Raw genomic sequence first — 16044 nt, 5'->3', positions numbered from 1 at the left:
ACGCGCGATTGGAACAAGGGTCCACTGGTTTATACGCAAATGTGAGTCAAGAAGCAGGGGCATTTTAATCGATATTAGAACGAGAAAGAGAGATGCAGAGTGCACGCACAAGGAAACAAATAACGGGAGGGGGGATGGAGGGAGAAAAAGTATATGTATTTGCAGCGCAGAATGAAACATGAGCAATCATACCAGCACCAATGCAACGGATTCTATCAGAACTCCGCAAGTTAAAGGTGCTTGGGCGTGAGTAGCACTAGGACGGGTGACTTCCTGCGAAGTCCTTATATTTCACCCATTTTCTTAGGAAGTTCTCTTGTTGCACCCATTTTTTTGCAGATGATTCTTTCGACGATACGCGCGACTTGAATTATGGTCCTCAGGTTTATTCGCAAATGTGAGTCATGGCACCGTAGCATTTTACTTGATATTAGAACGAACACGGGAGGTGTATTGCGCACGCACAAGGAAACAAATGACGGGAGGGAGAAGAAAGGAGTAGGCGTTTATGTATTTGCAGCGCGAAATTAAACGGGTGCGATCATACAAGCACTAATGCACCGGATCCCATCAGAACTCCGCAGTTAAGTGTGCTTGGGCGAGAGTAGTACTCGGATGGGTGACCTCCTGGGAAGTCCTCGTGTCGCACCGATTTTTTTTCAGATGGGTCGTTCGACATTACGCGAGATTGGAACTAGGGTCTGTTGGTTTATACGCAAATGTGAGTCAAGAAGCAGAGGCATTTTAATCGATATTAGAACGAGAACGAGAGGTGCAGTGTGAACGCACAAGGAAACAAATGATGGGAGGGCGGGAGGGAAGAAGGAGTGTATGTATTTTCAGCACAAAATTAAACAGGTGAGGTCACACCAGCACAAATGCACCGGATCCCATCAGAACTTCGCAGTTAAGTGGGCTTTGGCGTAAGTAGTAAAATGATGGGTTACCTCCTGGGAAGTTCTCGTGTTGCACCCATTTTCTTTTTTTCAGATGTGCCGTTCGACGTTACGCGCGACTTTAATTATGGTCCGCAGATTTATTCGCAAATGTGAGTCACGGCGCCGTGGCATTTTACTTGATATTAGAACGAGTACGAGAGGTGCAGTGCGCACGCACAAGGAAACAAATGACGGGAGGAGGAAGAAAAGATTAGGAGTGTATGTATTTGAAGCGCAAAATTAAACAAGTGGCATCATACCGGCACTAATGTACTGGATCCCATCAGAACTCTGCAGTTAAGTGTGCTTGGGCGAGAGTAGTACTCGGATGGGTGACCTCTTGAGAAGTCCTCGTATCGCAACAATTTTTTTTTAGATAGGTCGTTCGATATTACGCGCGACTGGAACTATGGTCCGCTGGTTTATACGCAAATGTGAGTCAAGAATCAGGGGCATTTTAATCGATATTAGAACGAGAAGGAGAAGTGCAATGTGAACGCAAAAGGAAACAAATGATGGGAGGGCGGGAGGGAAAAAGGAGTGTATGTATTTTCAGCACGAAATTAAACAGGTGCGGTCACACCAGCACAAATGCACCGGATCCCATCAGAACTCCGCAGTTAAGTGTGCTTTGGCGAAAGTAGTACAATGATGGGTTACCTCCTGGGAAGTTCTCGTGTTGCACTCATTTTTTTTTTCAGATGTGCCCTTCGACGTTACGCGCGACTTTAATTATATTCTGCAGATTTATTCGAAAATGTGAGTCACTGCGCCGTGGCATTTTATTTGATATTTATACGAGAACGAGAGGTGCAGTGCACATGCACAATGAAACAAATGACGGGAAGGGGAAGAAAGGAGAAGGAGTGTACATATTTGCAGCGCGAAATTAAATAGGTGCCATCATACCAGCACTAATGCACCGTATCCCATCAGAACTTAGCAGTTAAGTGTGCTTGGGCAGGAGTAGTACTCGGATTGGTGACCTCCTGGGAAGTCCTCGTGTTGCACCCATTTTTTTTCAGATGGATCATTCGACGTTACGCGCGAATGCAATTATAAACCGCTGGTTCATTCGCAAAGGTTAGTCATGATGCCAGGGCATTTTACTTGATATTAGAACAAGAAGGAGAGATGCAGAGTGCACGCACAAGGAAACAAATAACGAGAGATGGGATGGAGGGAGAAAGAGTGTATGTATTTGCAGCGCAGAATGAAACATGAGCAATCATACCAGCACCAATGCAACGGATTCTATCAGAACTCCGCAAGTTAAGGGTGCTTGGGCGAGAGTAGCACTAGGATGGGTGACCTCATGCGAAGTCCTTATATTTCACCTATTTTCTTAGGAAGTCCTCGTGTTGCACCCATTTTTTTGCAGATGATTCTTTCGACGTTACACGCGACTTAAATTATGGTCCTCAGGTTTATTCGCAAATGTGAGTCACGGCACCGTAGCATTTTACTTGATATTAGAACGAGCACGGTAGGTGCAGTGCGCACGCACAAGGAAATAAATGACGGCAGGGGGAAGAAAGGAGAAGGAGTTTATGTATTTGCAGCGCGAAATTAAACAGGTGCGATCATACCAGCACTAATGCACCGGATCCCATCAGAACTCCGCAGTTAAGTGTGCATGTGCGAGAGTAGTACTCGGATGGGTGACCTCTTAGGAAGTCCTCCTATCGCACCAATTTTTTTCAGACAGGTCGTTCGACGCTACGCGCGACTGGAACTAGGGTCCGCTGGTTTATACGCAAATGTGAGTCAAGAAGCAGGGGCATTTTAATCGATATTAGAACGAGAAGGAGAGGTGCAGTGTGAACGCATAAGGAAACAATTGATGGGAGGGGGAGGGAAGGAGAAGGAGTGTATGTATTTTCAGCACGAAATGAAACAGGTGCGATCATACCAGCACTAATGCAACGGATTCTATCAGAACTCCGTAGGTAAGGGTGCTTGGGCGAGAGTAGTACTAGCATGGGTTACCTCTTGCGAAGTCCTTATATTTCACCCATTTTCTTAGGAAGTCCTCGTGTTGCACCCATTTTTTTGCAGATGATTCTTTCGACGATACGGGCGACTTGAATTATGGTCCTCAGGTTTATTCACAAATGTGAGTCACGATGCTGTAGCATTTTACTTGATATTAGAACGAGAACGGGAGGTGCAGTGCGCACGCATAAGGAAAAAAATGAAGGGAGGGGGAAGAAAAGAGAATGGGTTTATGTATTTGCAGCGCAAAATTAAACAGGTGCGATCATACCAGCAATAATGCACCGGATCCGATCAGAACTCCGTAGTTAAGTGTGCTTGGGCGAGATTAGTACTCGGACGGGTGACCTCCTCGGAAGTCCTCGTGTCGCACAAATTTTTTTTCTGACGGGTCGTTCGACGTTACGTGCGTCTGGAACTAGGGTCCACTGGTTTATACGCAAATGTGAGTCAAGAAGCAGGGGTATTTTAATCGATATTAAAACGAGAATGAGAGGTGAAGTGTGAACGCACAAGGAAACAAATGACGGGAGGGAGAAGAAAGGAGAAGGAGTGTATGTATTTACAGCGCGAAATTAAACAGGTGCGATCATACCAGCACTAATGCACCGGATCCGATCAGAACTCCGCAGTTATGTGTGCTTGTGCGAGTGTAGTACTCGGATGGGTGACCTCCTGGGAAGTCCTCGTATCGCACCAATTTTTTTCAGACAGGTCGTTCGACGCTACGCACGACTGGAACTAGGGTCCGCTGGTTTATACGCAAAGGTGAGTCAAGAAGCAGGGGCATTTTAATCGATATTAGAACGAGAAGGAGAAGTGCAATGTGAACGCAAAAGGAAACAAATGATGGGAGGGCGGGAGGGAAAAAGGAGTGTATGTATTTTCAGCACGAAATTAAACAGGTGCGGTCACACCAGCACAAATGCACCGGATCCCATCAGAACTCCGCAGTTAAGTGTGCTTTGGCGAAAGTAGTACAATGATGGGTTACCTCCTGGGAAGTTCTCGTGTTGCACTCATTTTTTTTTTCAGATGTGCCCTTCGACGTTACGCGCGACTTTAATTATATTCTGCAGATTTATTCGAAAATGTGAGTCACTGCGCCGTGGCATTTTATTTGATATTTATACGAGAACGAGAGGTGCAGTGCACATGCACAATGAAACAAATGACGGGAAGGGGAAGAAAGGAGAAGGAGTGTACATATTTGCAGCGCGAAATTAAATAGGTGCCATCATACCAGCACTAATGCACCGTATCCCATCAGAACTTAGCAGTTAAGTGTGCTTGGGCAGGAGTAGTACTCGGATTGGTGACCTCCTGGGAAGTCCTCGTGTTGCACCCATTTTTTTTCAGATGGATCATTCGACGTTACGCGCGAATGCAATTATAAACCGCTGGTTCATTCGCAAAGGTTAGTCATGATGCCAGGGCATTTTACTTGATATTAGAACAAGAAGGAGAGATGCAGAGTGCACGCACAAGGAAACAAATAACGAGAGATGGGATGGAGGGAGAAAGAGTGTATGTATTTGCAGCGCAGAATGAAACATGAGCAATCATACCAGCACCAATGCAACGGATTCTATCAGAACTCCGCAAGTTAAGGGTGCTTGGGCGAGAGTAGCACTAGGATGGGTGACCTCATGCGAAGTCCTTATATTTCACCTATTTTCTTAGGAAGTCCTCGTGTTGCACCCATTTTTTTGCAGATGATTCTTTCGACGTTACACGCGACTTAAATTATGGTCCTCAGGTTTATTCGCAAATGTGAGTCACGGCACCGTAGCATTTTACTTGATATTAGAACGAGCACGGTAGGTGCAGTGCGCACGCACAAGGAAATAAATGACGGCAGGGGGAAGAAAGGAGAAGGAGTTTATGTATTTGCAGCGCGAAATTAAACAGGTGCGATCATACCAGCACTAATGCACCGGATCCCATCAGAACTCCGCAGTTAAGTGTGCATGTGCGAGAGTAGTACTCGGATGGGTGACCTCTTAGGAAGTCCTCCTATCGCACCAATTTTTTTCAGACAGGTCGTTCGACGCTACGCGCGACTGGAACTAGGGTCCGCTGGTTTATACGCAAATGTGAGTCAAGAAGCAGGGGCATTTTAATCGATATTAGAACGAGAAGGAGAGGTGCAGTGTGAACGCATAAGGAAACAATTGATGGGAGGGGGAGGGAAGGAGAAGGAGTGTATGTATTTTCAGCACGAAATGAAACAGGTGCGATCATACCAGCACTAATGCAACGGATTCTATCAGAACTCCGTAGGTAAGGGTGCTTGGGCGAGAGTAGTACTAGCATGGGTTACCTCTTGCGAAGTCCTTATATTTCACCCATTTTCTTAGGAAGTCCTCGTGTTGCACCCATTTTTTTGCAGATGATTCTTTCGACGATACGGGCGACTTGAATTATGGTCCTCAGGTTTATTCACAAATGTGAGTCACGATGCTGTAGCATTTTACTTGATATTAGAACGAGAACGGGAGGTGCAGTGCGCACGCATAAGGAAAAAAATGAAGGGAGGGGGAAGAAAAGAGAATGGGTTTATGTATTTGCAGCGCAAAATTAAACAGGTGCGATCATACCAGCAATAATGCACCGGATCCGATCAGAACTCCGTAGTTAAGTGTGCTTGGGCGAGATTAGTACTCGGACGGGTGACCTCCTCGGAAGTCCTCGTGTCGCACAAATTTTTTTTCTGACGGGTCGTTCGACGTTACGTGCGTCTGGAACTAGGGTCCACTGGTTTATACGCAAATGTGAGTCAAGAAGCAGGGGTATTTTAATCGATATTAAAACGAGAATGAGAGGTGAAGTGTGAACGCACAAGGAAACAAATGACGGGAGGGAGAAGAAAGGAGAAGGAGTGTATGTATTTACAGCGCGAAATTAAACAGGTGCGATCATACCAGCACTAATGCACCGGATCCGATCAGAACTCCGCAGTTATGTGTGCTTGTGCGAGTGTAGTACTCGGATGGGTGACCTCCTGGGAAGTCCTCGTATCGCACCAATTTTTTTCAGACAGGTCGTTCGACGCTACGCACGACTGGAACTAGGGTCCGCTGGTTTATACGCAAAGGTGAGTCAAGAAGCAGGGGCATTTTAATCGATATTAGAACGAGAAGGAGAAGTGCAGTGTGAACGCACAAGGAAACAATTGATGGGAGGGGGAGGGAAGGAGAAGGAGTGTATGTATTTTCAGCACGGAATGAAACAGGTGCGATCATACCAGCACTAACGCAACGGATTCTATCAGAACTCCGTAGGTAAGGGTGCTTGGGCGAGAGTAGTACTAGCATGGGTTACCTCATGCGAAGTCCTTATATTTCACCCATTTTCTTGTGAAGTCCTCGTGTTGCACCCATTTTTTTGTAGATGATTCTTTCGACGATACGCGCGACTTGAATTATGGTCCTCAGGTTTATTCGCAAATGTGAGTCACGGCGCTGTAGCATTTTACTTGATATTAGAACGAGAACGGGAGGTGCAGTGCGCACGCACAAGGAAAAAAATGACGGGAGAGGGAAGAAAGGAGAATGAGTTTATGTATTTGCAGCTCAAAATTAAACAGGTGCGATCATACCAGCACTAATGCACCGGATCCCATCAGAACTCCGCAGTGAAGTGTGCTTGGGCGAGATTAGTACTCGGATGGGTGACCTCCTGGGAAGTCCTCGTGTCGCACCAATTTATTTTCAGACGGGTCGTTCGACGTTACGCGCGTCTGGAACTAGGGTACGCTGGTTTATACGCAAATGTGAGTCAAGAAGCAGGGGTATTTTAATCGATATTAGAACGAGAATGAGAGGTGAAGTGTGAACGCACAAGGAAACAAATGACGGGAGGGGGAAGAAAGGAAAAGGAGTGTATGTATTTGCAGCGTGAAATTAAATAGGTGCGATCATACCAGCAGTAAGCTCCGGATCCCATCAGAACTCCGTAGTAAAGTGTGCTTGGGCGAGGGTAGTACTCGGATGGGTGACCACTTGGGAAGCCTTCGTGTTGCACCTATTTTTTTTCGGATGTGTTGTTCGACGTTACGCGCGAATGAAATTATAAACCGCTGGTTCATTTGCAAAGGTGAGTCACAGTGCCAGGGTATATTACTTGATATTAGAACGAGAAAGAGAGATGCAGAGTGCACGCACAAGGAATCAAATGATGGGAAGGGGGATGGAAGGAGAAAGAGTGTATGTATTTGCAGTGCAGAATGAAACATGAGGGATCATACCAGCACTAATGCAACGGATTCTATCAGAACTCCGCAGTTAAGGGTGCTTGGGCGAGAAAAGTACTCGGATGGGTGACCTCTAGTGAAGTCCTTATATTTCACCCATTTTCTTGGAAGGTCCTCGTGTTGCACCCATCTTTTTGCAGATGATTCTTTTGACGTTACGCGCGACTTGATTTATGGTCTGCAGGTTTATTCGCAAATTTGAGTCACGGCCCCGTGGCATTTTACTTGATATTAGAACGAGTACGGGAGGTGCAGTGCGCACGCACAAGGAAACAAATGACGGGAGGAGGAAGAAAAGAGAAGGAGTGTATGTATTTGAAGCGCAAAATTAAACAAGTGGCATCATACCAGCACTAATGCACTGGATCCCATCAGAACTCTGCGGTTAATTGTGCTTGGGCGAGAGTAGTACTCGGATGGGTGACCTCTTGGGAAGTCCTCGTATCGCAACAATTTTTTTTCAGATGGGTCGTTCGACGTTACGCACGATTGGAACTATGGTCCGCTGGTTTATACACAATTGTGAGTAAAAAATCAGGGGCATTTTTATCGATATTACAACGAGAAGGAGAGGTGCAGTGTGAACGCACAAGGAAACAAATGATGGGAGGGGGGGAGGGAAGAAGGTGTGTATGTATTTTCAGCACGAAATTAAACAGGTGCGGTCACACCAGTACAAATGCACCGGATCCCATCAGAACTCCGAAGTTAAGTGTGCTTTGGCGAAAGTAGTACAATGATGGGTTCCCTCCTAGGAAGTTCTCGTATTGCACCCATTTTCTTTTTTTTAAATGTGCCGTTCGACGTTACGCGCGACTTTAATTATGGTCCGCAGATTTATTCGCAAATGTGAGTCACGGTGCCATGGCATTTTACTTGATATTTGAACGAGAAAGAGAGGTGCAGTGCGCACGCACAAGGAAACAAATGACGGGAGGGGGAAGAAAGGAGAAGGAGTTTTTGTATTTGCAGCGCGAAATTAAACTGGTGCGATCATACCAGCACTAATGAACCAGATCCCATCAGAACTCCGCAGATAAGTGTGCTTGGGCGAGAGTAGTAGTCGGATGGGTGACCTCCTGGGAAGTACTCGTGTCGCACTAATTTTTTTTTTCAGACGAGTCGTTCGACGTTACGCGCGACTGGAACTAGGGTCCACTGGTTTATACGCAAATGTGAGTCAAGAAGTAGGGGCATTTTAATCGATATTAGAACGAGAATGAGAGATGCAGAGTGCACGCACAAGGAAACAAATGACGGGAGGGGGGATGGAGGGAGAAAAAGTGTATGTATTTGCAGCGCAGAATGAAACATGAGCAATCATACAAGCACCAATGCAACGGATTCTATCAGAACTCCGCAAGTTAGGGGTGCTTGGGCGAGAGTAGCACTAGGATGGGTGACCTCCTGCGAAGTCCTTATATTTCTCCCATTTTCTTAGGAAGTCCGCGTGTTGCACCCATTTTTTTGCAGATGATTCTTTCGACGATACGCGCGACTTGAATTATGGTCCTCAGGTTTATTCGCAAATGTGAGTCACGGCACTGTAGCATTTTATTTGATATTAGAACGAGCACGGGAGGTGCAGTGCGCACGCACAAGGAAACAAATGGCAGGAGGGGGAAGGAAGGAGAATGAGTTTATGTATTTGCAGCGCCAAATTAAACAGGTGCGATCATAACAGCACTAATGCACCGGATCCCATCAGAACTCCGCAGTTAAGTGTGCTTGGGCGAGATTAGTACTCGGATGGGTGTCCTCCTCGGAAGTCCTCGTGTCGCACCAATTTTTTTTCAGACAGGTCGTTCGACGTTACGCGCGTCTGGAACTAGGGTTCGCTGGTTTAAACGCAAATGTGTGTCAAGAAGCAGGGGCATTTTAATCGATATTAGAACGAGAATGAGAGGTGAAGTGTGAACGCACAAGGAAACAAATGACGGGAGGGGGAAGAAAGGAGAAGGAGTGTATGTATTTGCAGCGTGAAATTAAACAGATGCGATCATACTAGCACTAAAGCTCCGGATCCCATAAGAACTCCGCAGTTAAGTGTGTTTGGGCGAGGGTAGTACTCGGATGGGTGACCACTTGGGAAGCCCTCGTGTTGCACCTATTTTTTTTCGGATGGGTTGTTCGACGTTACGCGCGAATGGAATTATAATCCGCTGGTTCATTTGCAAAGGTGAGTCACGGTGCCGGGGCATATTACTTGATATTAGAACGAGAAAGAGAGATGCAGAGTGCACGCACAAGGAAACAAATGACGGGAGGGGGGATGGAAGGAGAAAGAGTGTATGTATTTACAGTGCAGAATGAAACATGAGGGATCATACCAGGACTAATGCAACGGATTCTATCAGAACTCTACAGTTAAGGGTGCTTGGGCGAGAAAAGTACTCGGATGGGGGACCTCCTGCGAAGTCCTTATATTTCACCTATTTTCTTGGGAGGTCCTCGTGTTGCACCCATCTTTTTGCAGATGATTCTTTCGACGTTACGCGCGACTTGATTTATGGTCTGCAGGTTTATTCGCAAATTTGAGTCACGGCGCCGTGGTATTTTTCTTGATATTAGAACGAGTACGAGAGGTGCAGTGCGCACGCACAAGGAAACAAATGACGGGAGGAGGAAGAAAAGAGAAGGAGTGTATGTATTTGAAGCGCAAATTTAAACAAGTGGCATCATAGCAGCACTAATACACTGGATCCCATCAGAACTCTGCAGTTAAGTGTGCTTGGGTGAGAGTAGTACTCGGATGGGTGGCCTCTTGGGAAGTCCTCGTATCGCAACAATTTTTTTTCAGATGGGTCGTTCGACGTTTCGCACGACTGGAGCTATGATCCGCTGGTTTATACGCAAATGTGAGTAAAAAATCAGGGGCATTTTTATCGATATTAGAACGAGAAGGAGAGGTGCAGTGTGAACGCACAAGGAAACAAATGATGGGAGGAGGGGAGGGAAGAAGGAGTGTATGTATTATCAGCACAAAATTAAACAGGTGCGGTCACACCAGCACAAATGCACCGGATCCCATCAGAACTCCGAAGTTAAGTGTGCTTTGACGAAAGTAGTACAATGATGGGTTACCTCCTGGGAAGTTCTCGTGTTGCACCCATTTTCTTTTTTTCAGATGTGCCGTTCAACGTTACGCGCGACTTTAATTATAGTCCGCATATTTATTCGCAAATGTGAGTCACGGCGCCGTAGAATTTTACTTGATATTTGAACGAGAACGAGAGGTGCAGTGCGCACGCACAAGGAAACAAATGACGGGAGGGGGAAGAAAGGAGAAGGAGTTTATGTATTTGCAGCGCGAAATTAAACTGGTGCGATCATACCAGCACTAATGCACCGGATCCTATCATAACTCCGCAGATAAGTGTGCTTGGGCGAGAGTAGTACTCGGATGGGTGACCTCCTGGGAAGTCCTCGTGTCGCACTAATTTTTTTTTTCAGACGCGTCGTTCGACGTTACGCGCGACTGGATCTAGGGTCCACTGGTTTATACGCAAATGTGAGTCAAGAAGTAGGGGCATTTTAATCGATATTAGAACGAGAAGGAGAGATGCAGAGTGCACGCACAAGGAAACAAATGACGGGAGGAGGGATGGAGGGAAAAAAAGTGTATGTATTTGCAGCGCAGAATGAAACATGAGCAATCATACCAACACCAATGCAACGGATTCTATCAGAACTCCGCAAGTTAAGGGTGCTTGGGCGAGAGTAGCACCAGGATGGGTGACCTCCTGCGAAGTCCTTATATTTTACCCATTTTCTCAAGAAGTCCTCGTGTTACACCCATTTTTTTGCAGATGATTCTTTCGACGATATGCGCGACTTGAATTATGGTCCTCAGGTTTATTCGCAAATGTGAGTCACGGTACCGTAGCATTTTACTTGATATTAGAACGAGCACGGGAGGTGCAGTGCGCACGCACAAGGAAATAAATGATGGGAGGGGGAAGAAAGGAGAAGGAACTTATGTATTTGCAGCGCGGAATTAAACGGGTGTGATCATAGCAGCATTAATGTATCGGATTCCATCAGAACTCCGCAGTTAAGTGTGCTTGGGCAAGAGTAGTACTCGGATGGGTGACCTCCTGGGAAGTCCTCGTGTCGCACATATTTTTTTTCAGACGGGTCGTTCGACGTTACGCGCGATTGGAACTAGGGTCCGGTGGTTTATACGCAAATGTGAGTCAAGAAGCAGCGGCATTTTAATCGATATTAGAACGAGAAGCTGAGATGCAGAGTGCACGCACAAGGAAACAAATGACGGGAGGGGGGATGGACGGAGAAAAAGTTTATGTATTTGCAGCGCTGAATGAAACATGAGCAATCATACCAACACCAATGCAACGGATTCTTTCAGAACTCCGCAGGTTAAGGGTGCTTGGGCGAGAGTAGCACTAGGATGGGTGATCTCCTGCGAAGTGCTTATATTTCACCCATTTTCTTAGGAAGTCCTCGTGTTGCACCGATTTTTTTGCAGATGATTCTTTCGACGAGACGCGCGACTTGAATTATGGTCCTCAGGTTTATTCGCAAATGTGAGTCATGGCACCGTAGCATTTTACTTGATATTAGAACGAGCACGGGAGGTGCAGTGCGCACGCACAAGGAAACAAAGGACGGGAGGGGGAAGAAAGGAGAAGGAGTTTATGTATTTGCAGCGTGGAATTAAACGGGTGCGATCATACCAGCACAAATGCACCGGATCCCATCAGAACTCCGCAGTTAAGTGTGCTTTGGAGAAAGTAGTACAATGATGGGTTACCTCCTGGGAAGTTCTCGTGTTACACCCATTTTCTTTTTTTCAGATGTGCCGTTCGACGTTACGCGCAACTTTAATTATGGTCCGCAGATTTATTCGCAAATGTGAGTCACGGCGCCGTGGCATTTTACTTGATATTTGAACGAGAAAGAGAGGTGTCGTGTGAACGCACAAGGAAACAATTGATGGGAGGGGGAGGGAAGGAAAAGGAGTGTATGTATTTTCAGCACGAAATGAAACAGGTGCGATCATACCAGCACTAATGCAACGGATTCTATCAGAACTCCGTAGGTAAGGGTGCTTGGGCGAGAGTAGTACTAGCATGGGTTACCTCCTGCGAAGTCCTTATATTTCACCCATTTTCTTGGGAGGTCCTCGTGTTGCACCCTTCTTTTTGCAGATGATTCGTTCGACGTTACGCGCCACTTGATTTATGGTCCGCAGGTTTATTTGCAAATGTGAAAAGTCACGGCGCCGTGACATTTTACTTGATGTTAGAACGAGTACGGGAGGTGCAGTACGCACGCACAAGGAAACAAATGACGGATGAGGAAGAAAAGAGAATGAGTGTATGTATTTGAAGCGCAAAATTAAACAAGTGGCATCATACCAGCACTAATGCACTGGATCCTATCAGAACTCTGCAGTTAAGTATGCTTTGGCGAGAGTAGTACTCGGATGGGTGACCTCTTGGGAAGTTCTCGTATCGCAACAATTTTTTTTAGATGGGTCGTTCGACGTTATGCGCAACTGGAACTATGGTTCGCTGGTTTATACGCAAATGTGAGTCAAGAATCAGGGGCATTTTAATCGATATTAGAACGAGAAGGAGAGGTGCAGTGTGAACGCACAAAGAAACAAATGATGGGAGGGGGGAGGGAAGAAGGAGTGTATGTATTTTCAGCACGAAATTAAACAGGTGCGGTCACACCAGCACAAATGCACCGGATCCCATCAAAACTCCGCAGTTAAGTGTACTTGGGCGAAAGTAGTACAAAGATGGGTTACCTCTTGGGAGGTTCTCGTGTTGCACCCATTTTCTTTTTTTCAGATGTGCCATTCGACATTACGCGCGACTTTAATTATGGTCCGCAGATTTATTCGCAAATGTGAGTCACGGCGCCGTGGCATTTTACCTGATATTTGAACGAGAACGAGAGGTGCAGTGCGCACGCACAAGGAAACAAATGACGGGAGGGGGAAGAAAGGAGAAGGAGTTTATGTATTTACAGTGCGAAATTAAACAGGTGCGATCATACCAGCATAAATGCACCGGATCCCATCAGAACTCCGCAGTTAAGTGTGCTTTGGTGAAAGTAGTGCAATGATGGGTTACCTCGTGGGAAGTTCTTGTGTTGCACCCATTTTCTTTTTTTCAGATGTGTCGTTCGACGTTACGCGCGACTTTAATTATGGTTCGCAGATTTATTCGCAAATGTGAGTCACGGCGCCGTGGCATTTTACTTGATATTTGAACGAGAACGAGAGGTGCAGTGCGCACGCACAAGGAAACAAATGATTGGAGGGGGAAGAAAGGGGAAGGAATTTATGTATTTGCAGCGCAAAATTAATCAGGTGCGATCATACCAGCACTAAAGCACCGGATCCCATCAGAACTCCGCAGTTAAGTGTGCTTGGGCGAGAGTAGTACTCAGATGGGAGACCTCCTGGGAAGTCCTCGTGTCGCACTAATTTTTTTTTTATACTGGTCGTTCGACGTTACGCGCGACTGGAACTAGGGTCCCCTGGTTCATATGCAAATGTGAGTCAAGAAGCAGGGGCATTTTAATCGATATTAGAACGAGAAGGAGAGATGCATAGTGCACGCACAAGGAAACAAATGACGGGAGGGGGGATGGAGGGAGAAAAAGTGTATGTATTTGCAGCGCAGAATGAAACATGAGCAATCATACCAGCACTAATGCGACGGATTCTATTAGAACTCCGCAAGTTAAGGGTGCTTGGGCGAGAGTAGCACTAGGATGGGTGACCTCCTGCAAAGTCCTTATATTTCACCAATTTTCTTAGGAAGTCCTCGTGTTGAACCCATTTTTTTCCAGATGATTCTTTCGACGATACGCGCGACTTGAATTATGGTCCTCAGGTTTATTCGCAAATGTGAGCCACGGCACCGTAGCATTTTACTTCATATTAGAACGAGCACGGGAGGTGCAGTGCGCACGCACAAGGAAACAAATGACGGGAGGGGGAAGAAAGGAGAAGGAGTTTATGTATTTGCAGCGCGGAATTAAACGGGTGCGATCATACCAGCACAAATGCACTGGATCCCATCAGAACTCCGCAGTTAAGTGTGCTTTGGCGAAAGTAGTACAATGATGGGTTACCTCATGGGAAGTTCTCGTGTTACACCCATTTTTTTTTTTTCAGATGTGTCGTTCGACGTTACGCGCGACTTTAATTATGGTCCGCAGATTTATTCGCAAATCTGAGTCACGGTGCCGTTGCATTTTACTTGATATTAGAACGAGAAGGAGAGGTGCAGTGTGAACGCACAAGGAAACAATTGATGGGTGGGGGAGGGAAGGAGAAGGAGTGTATGTATTTTCAGCACGAAATGAAACAGGTGCGATCGTACCAGCACTAATGCAACGGATTCTATCAGAACTCCGTAGGTATGGGTGCTTGGGCGAGAGTAGTACTAGCATGGGTTACCTCCTGTGAAGTCCTTATATTTCACCCATTTTCTTGTGAAGTCCTCGTGATGCACCCATTTTCTTTTTTTCAGATGTGCCGTTCGATGTTACGCGCGACTATAATTATGGTCCACAAATTTATTCACAAATGTGAGTCACGGCGCCGTGGCATTTTACTTGATATTTGAACGAGAACGAGAGGTGCAGTGCGCACGCACAAGGAAACAAATGACGGGAGGGGGAAGAAAGGAGACGGAGTTTATGTATTTGCAGCGCGAAATTAAACCGGTGCGATCATACCAGCACTAATGCACCGGATCCCATCAGAACCTCGCAGTTAAGTGTGCTTGGGCGAGATTAGTACTCGGATGGGTGACCTCATGGGAAGTCCTCGTGTCGCACTAATTATTTTTTCAGACGGGTCGTTTGACGTTACGCGCGTCGGGAACTAGGGTCCGCTGGTTTATACGCAAATGTGAGTCAAGAAGCAGGGGCATTTTAATCGCTACTAGAACGAGAATGAGAGGTGAAGTGTGAACGCACAAGGAAACAAATGACGGGAGGAGGGATGGAGGGAAAAAAAGTGTATGTATTTGCAGCGCAGAATGAAACATGAGCAATCATACCAGCACCAATGCAACGGATTCTATCAGAACTCCGTAAGTTAAGGGTGCTTGGGCGAGAGTAGCACTAGGATGGGTGACCTCCTGCGAAGTCCTTATATTTCACCCATTTTCTCAGGAAGTCCTCGTGTTGCACCTATTTTCTTTTTTTTCAGATGTGCGGTTCGACGTTATGCGCGACTTTAATTATGGTCCGAAGATTTATTCGCAAATGTGAGTCATGGCACCGTGGCATTTTACTTAAAATTTGAACGAGAACGAGAGGTGCAGTGCGCACGCATAAGGAAACAAATGACGGGAGGGGGAAGAAAGGAGAAGGACTTTATGTATTTGCAGCGCGAAATTAAACAGGTGCGATCATACCAGTTCTAATGCATCGGATTCCATCAGAACTCTGCAGTTAAGTGTGCTCGGGCGAGAGTAGTACTTGGATGGGTGACCTCCTGGGAAGTCCTCGTATCGCAACAATTTTTTTTCAAATGGGTCGTTCGACGTTACGCGCGACTGGAACTATTGTCCGCTGGTTTATACGTAAATGTGAGTCAAGAATCAGGGGCATTTTAATCGATATTAGAACGAGAAGGAGAGGTGCAGTGTGAACGCACAAGGAAACAAATGATGGGAGGGGGGAGGGAAGAAGGAGTGTATGTATTTTCAGCACGAAATTAAATAGGTGCGGTCACACCAGCACAAATGCACCGGATCCCATCAGAACTCCGCAGTTAAGTGTGCTTTGGCGAAAGTAGTACAATGATGGGTTACCTCCTAGGAAGTTCTCGTGTTGCACCTATTTTTTTTTTTCAGATGT

General features: G+C 46.2%; 3 non-coding genes and 28 pseudogenes across 3 annotated transcripts; all 31 read left to right on the top strand.

Moving 5' to 3' along the window:
- Positions 1–533: 533 nt before the first annotated feature.
- On the top strand, positions 534–652 carry LOC148244739 (5S ribosomal RNA). The gene has a single exon (XR_015815166.1). It is a non-coding gene; the product is annotated as a 5S ribosomal RNA (ribosomal RNA).
- A 533-nt stretch (positions 653–1185) lies between these two features.
- On the top strand, positions 1186–1303 carry LOC148244738 (5S ribosomal RNA; annotated as a pseudogene).
- Positions 1304–1507: 204 nt separating this feature from the next.
- Positions 1508–1626, top strand: LOC148244737 (5S ribosomal RNA; annotated as a pseudogene).
- Positions 1627–1833: 207 nt separating this feature from the next.
- LOC148244736 (5S ribosomal RNA) lies at positions 1834–1952 on the top strand (annotated as a pseudogene).
- A 561-nt stretch (positions 1953–2513) lies between these two features.
- On the top strand, positions 2514–2632 carry LOC148244735 (5S ribosomal RNA; annotated as a pseudogene).
- Positions 2633–3190: 558 nt separating this feature from the next.
- LOC148244734 (5S ribosomal RNA) lies at positions 3191–3309 on the top strand (annotated as a pseudogene).
- A 205-nt stretch (positions 3310–3514) lies between these two features.
- LOC148244733 (5S ribosomal RNA) lies at positions 3515–3633 on the top strand (annotated as a pseudogene).
- A 203-nt stretch (positions 3634–3836) lies between these two features.
- LOC148244732 (5S ribosomal RNA) lies at positions 3837–3955 on the top strand (annotated as a pseudogene).
- Positions 3956–4162: 207 nt separating this feature from the next.
- On the top strand, positions 4163–4281 carry LOC148244731 (5S ribosomal RNA; annotated as a pseudogene).
- A 561-nt stretch (positions 4282–4842) lies between these two features.
- LOC148244730 (5S ribosomal RNA) lies at positions 4843–4961 on the top strand (annotated as a pseudogene).
- Positions 4962–5519: 558 nt separating this feature from the next.
- Positions 5520–5638, top strand: LOC148244729 (5S ribosomal RNA; annotated as a pseudogene).
- A 205-nt stretch (positions 5639–5843) lies between these two features.
- Positions 5844–5962, top strand: LOC148244728 (5S ribosomal RNA; annotated as a pseudogene).
- A 558-nt stretch (positions 5963–6520) lies between these two features.
- On the top strand, positions 6521–6639 carry LOC148244727 (5S ribosomal RNA). Its single transcript, XR_015815919.1, has one exon. It is a non-coding gene; the product is annotated as a 5S ribosomal RNA (ribosomal RNA).
- Positions 6640–6844: 205 nt separating this feature from the next.
- Positions 6845–6962, top strand: LOC148244726 (5S ribosomal RNA; annotated as a pseudogene).
- Positions 6963–7523: 561 nt separating this feature from the next.
- On the top strand, positions 7524–7641 carry LOC148244725 (5S ribosomal RNA; annotated as a pseudogene).
- Positions 7642–7845: 204 nt separating this feature from the next.
- Positions 7846–7964, top strand: LOC148244724 (5S ribosomal RNA; annotated as a pseudogene).
- A 209-nt stretch (positions 7965–8173) lies between these two features.
- On the top strand, positions 8174–8292 carry LOC148244723 (5S ribosomal RNA; annotated as a pseudogene).
- A 563-nt stretch (positions 8293–8855) lies between these two features.
- On the top strand, positions 8856–8974 carry LOC148244722 (5S ribosomal RNA; annotated as a pseudogene).
- Positions 8975–9179: 205 nt separating this feature from the next.
- On the top strand, positions 9180–9298 carry LOC148244721 (5S ribosomal RNA; annotated as a pseudogene).
- Positions 9299–9859: 561 nt separating this feature from the next.
- LOC148244720 (5S ribosomal RNA) lies at positions 9860–9977 on the top strand (annotated as a pseudogene).
- A 204-nt stretch (positions 9978–10181) lies between these two features.
- On the top strand, positions 10182–10300 carry LOC148244719 (5S ribosomal RNA; annotated as a pseudogene).
- A 209-nt stretch (positions 10301–10509) lies between these two features.
- On the top strand, positions 10510–10628 carry LOC148244718 (5S ribosomal RNA; annotated as a pseudogene).
- Positions 10629–11191: 563 nt separating this feature from the next.
- On the top strand, positions 11192–11310 carry LOC148244717 (5S ribosomal RNA; annotated as a pseudogene).
- Positions 11311–11871: 561 nt separating this feature from the next.
- LOC148244716 (5S ribosomal RNA) lies at positions 11872–11990 on the top strand (annotated as a pseudogene).
- Positions 11991–12876: 886 nt separating this feature from the next.
- Positions 12877–12995, top strand: LOC148244715 (5S ribosomal RNA; annotated as a pseudogene).
- Positions 12996–13204: 209 nt separating this feature from the next.
- On the top strand, positions 13205–13323 carry LOC148244714 (5S ribosomal RNA; annotated as a pseudogene).
- A 209-nt stretch (positions 13324–13532) lies between these two features.
- LOC148244713 (5S ribosomal RNA) lies at positions 13533–13651 on the top strand. The gene has a single exon (XR_015815729.1). It is a non-coding gene; the product is annotated as a 5S ribosomal RNA (ribosomal RNA).
- A 562-nt stretch (positions 13652–14213) lies between these two features.
- LOC148244712 (5S ribosomal RNA) lies at positions 14214–14332 on the top strand (annotated as a pseudogene).
- Positions 14333–14899: 567 nt separating this feature from the next.
- LOC148244711 (5S ribosomal RNA) lies at positions 14900–15018 on the top strand (annotated as a pseudogene).
- Positions 15019–15585: 567 nt separating this feature from the next.
- On the top strand, positions 15586–15704 carry LOC148244710 (5S ribosomal RNA; annotated as a pseudogene).
- Positions 15705–15907: 203 nt separating this feature from the next.
- On the top strand, positions 15908–16026 carry LOC148244709 (5S ribosomal RNA; annotated as a pseudogene).
- Positions 16027–16044: the final 18 nt, after the last annotated feature.

This window comes from Carica papaya, chromosome 8 (assembly GCF_054855325.1).
Source record: "Carica papaya isolate Zhongbai chromosome 8, ASM5485532v1, whole genome shotgun sequence".
Classification (NCBI taxonomy): domain Eukaryota; kingdom Viridiplantae; phylum Streptophyta; class Magnoliopsida; order Brassicales; family Caricaceae; genus Carica; species Carica papaya.
This window is presented reverse-complemented; position numbering and strand designations above follow the sequence as displayed.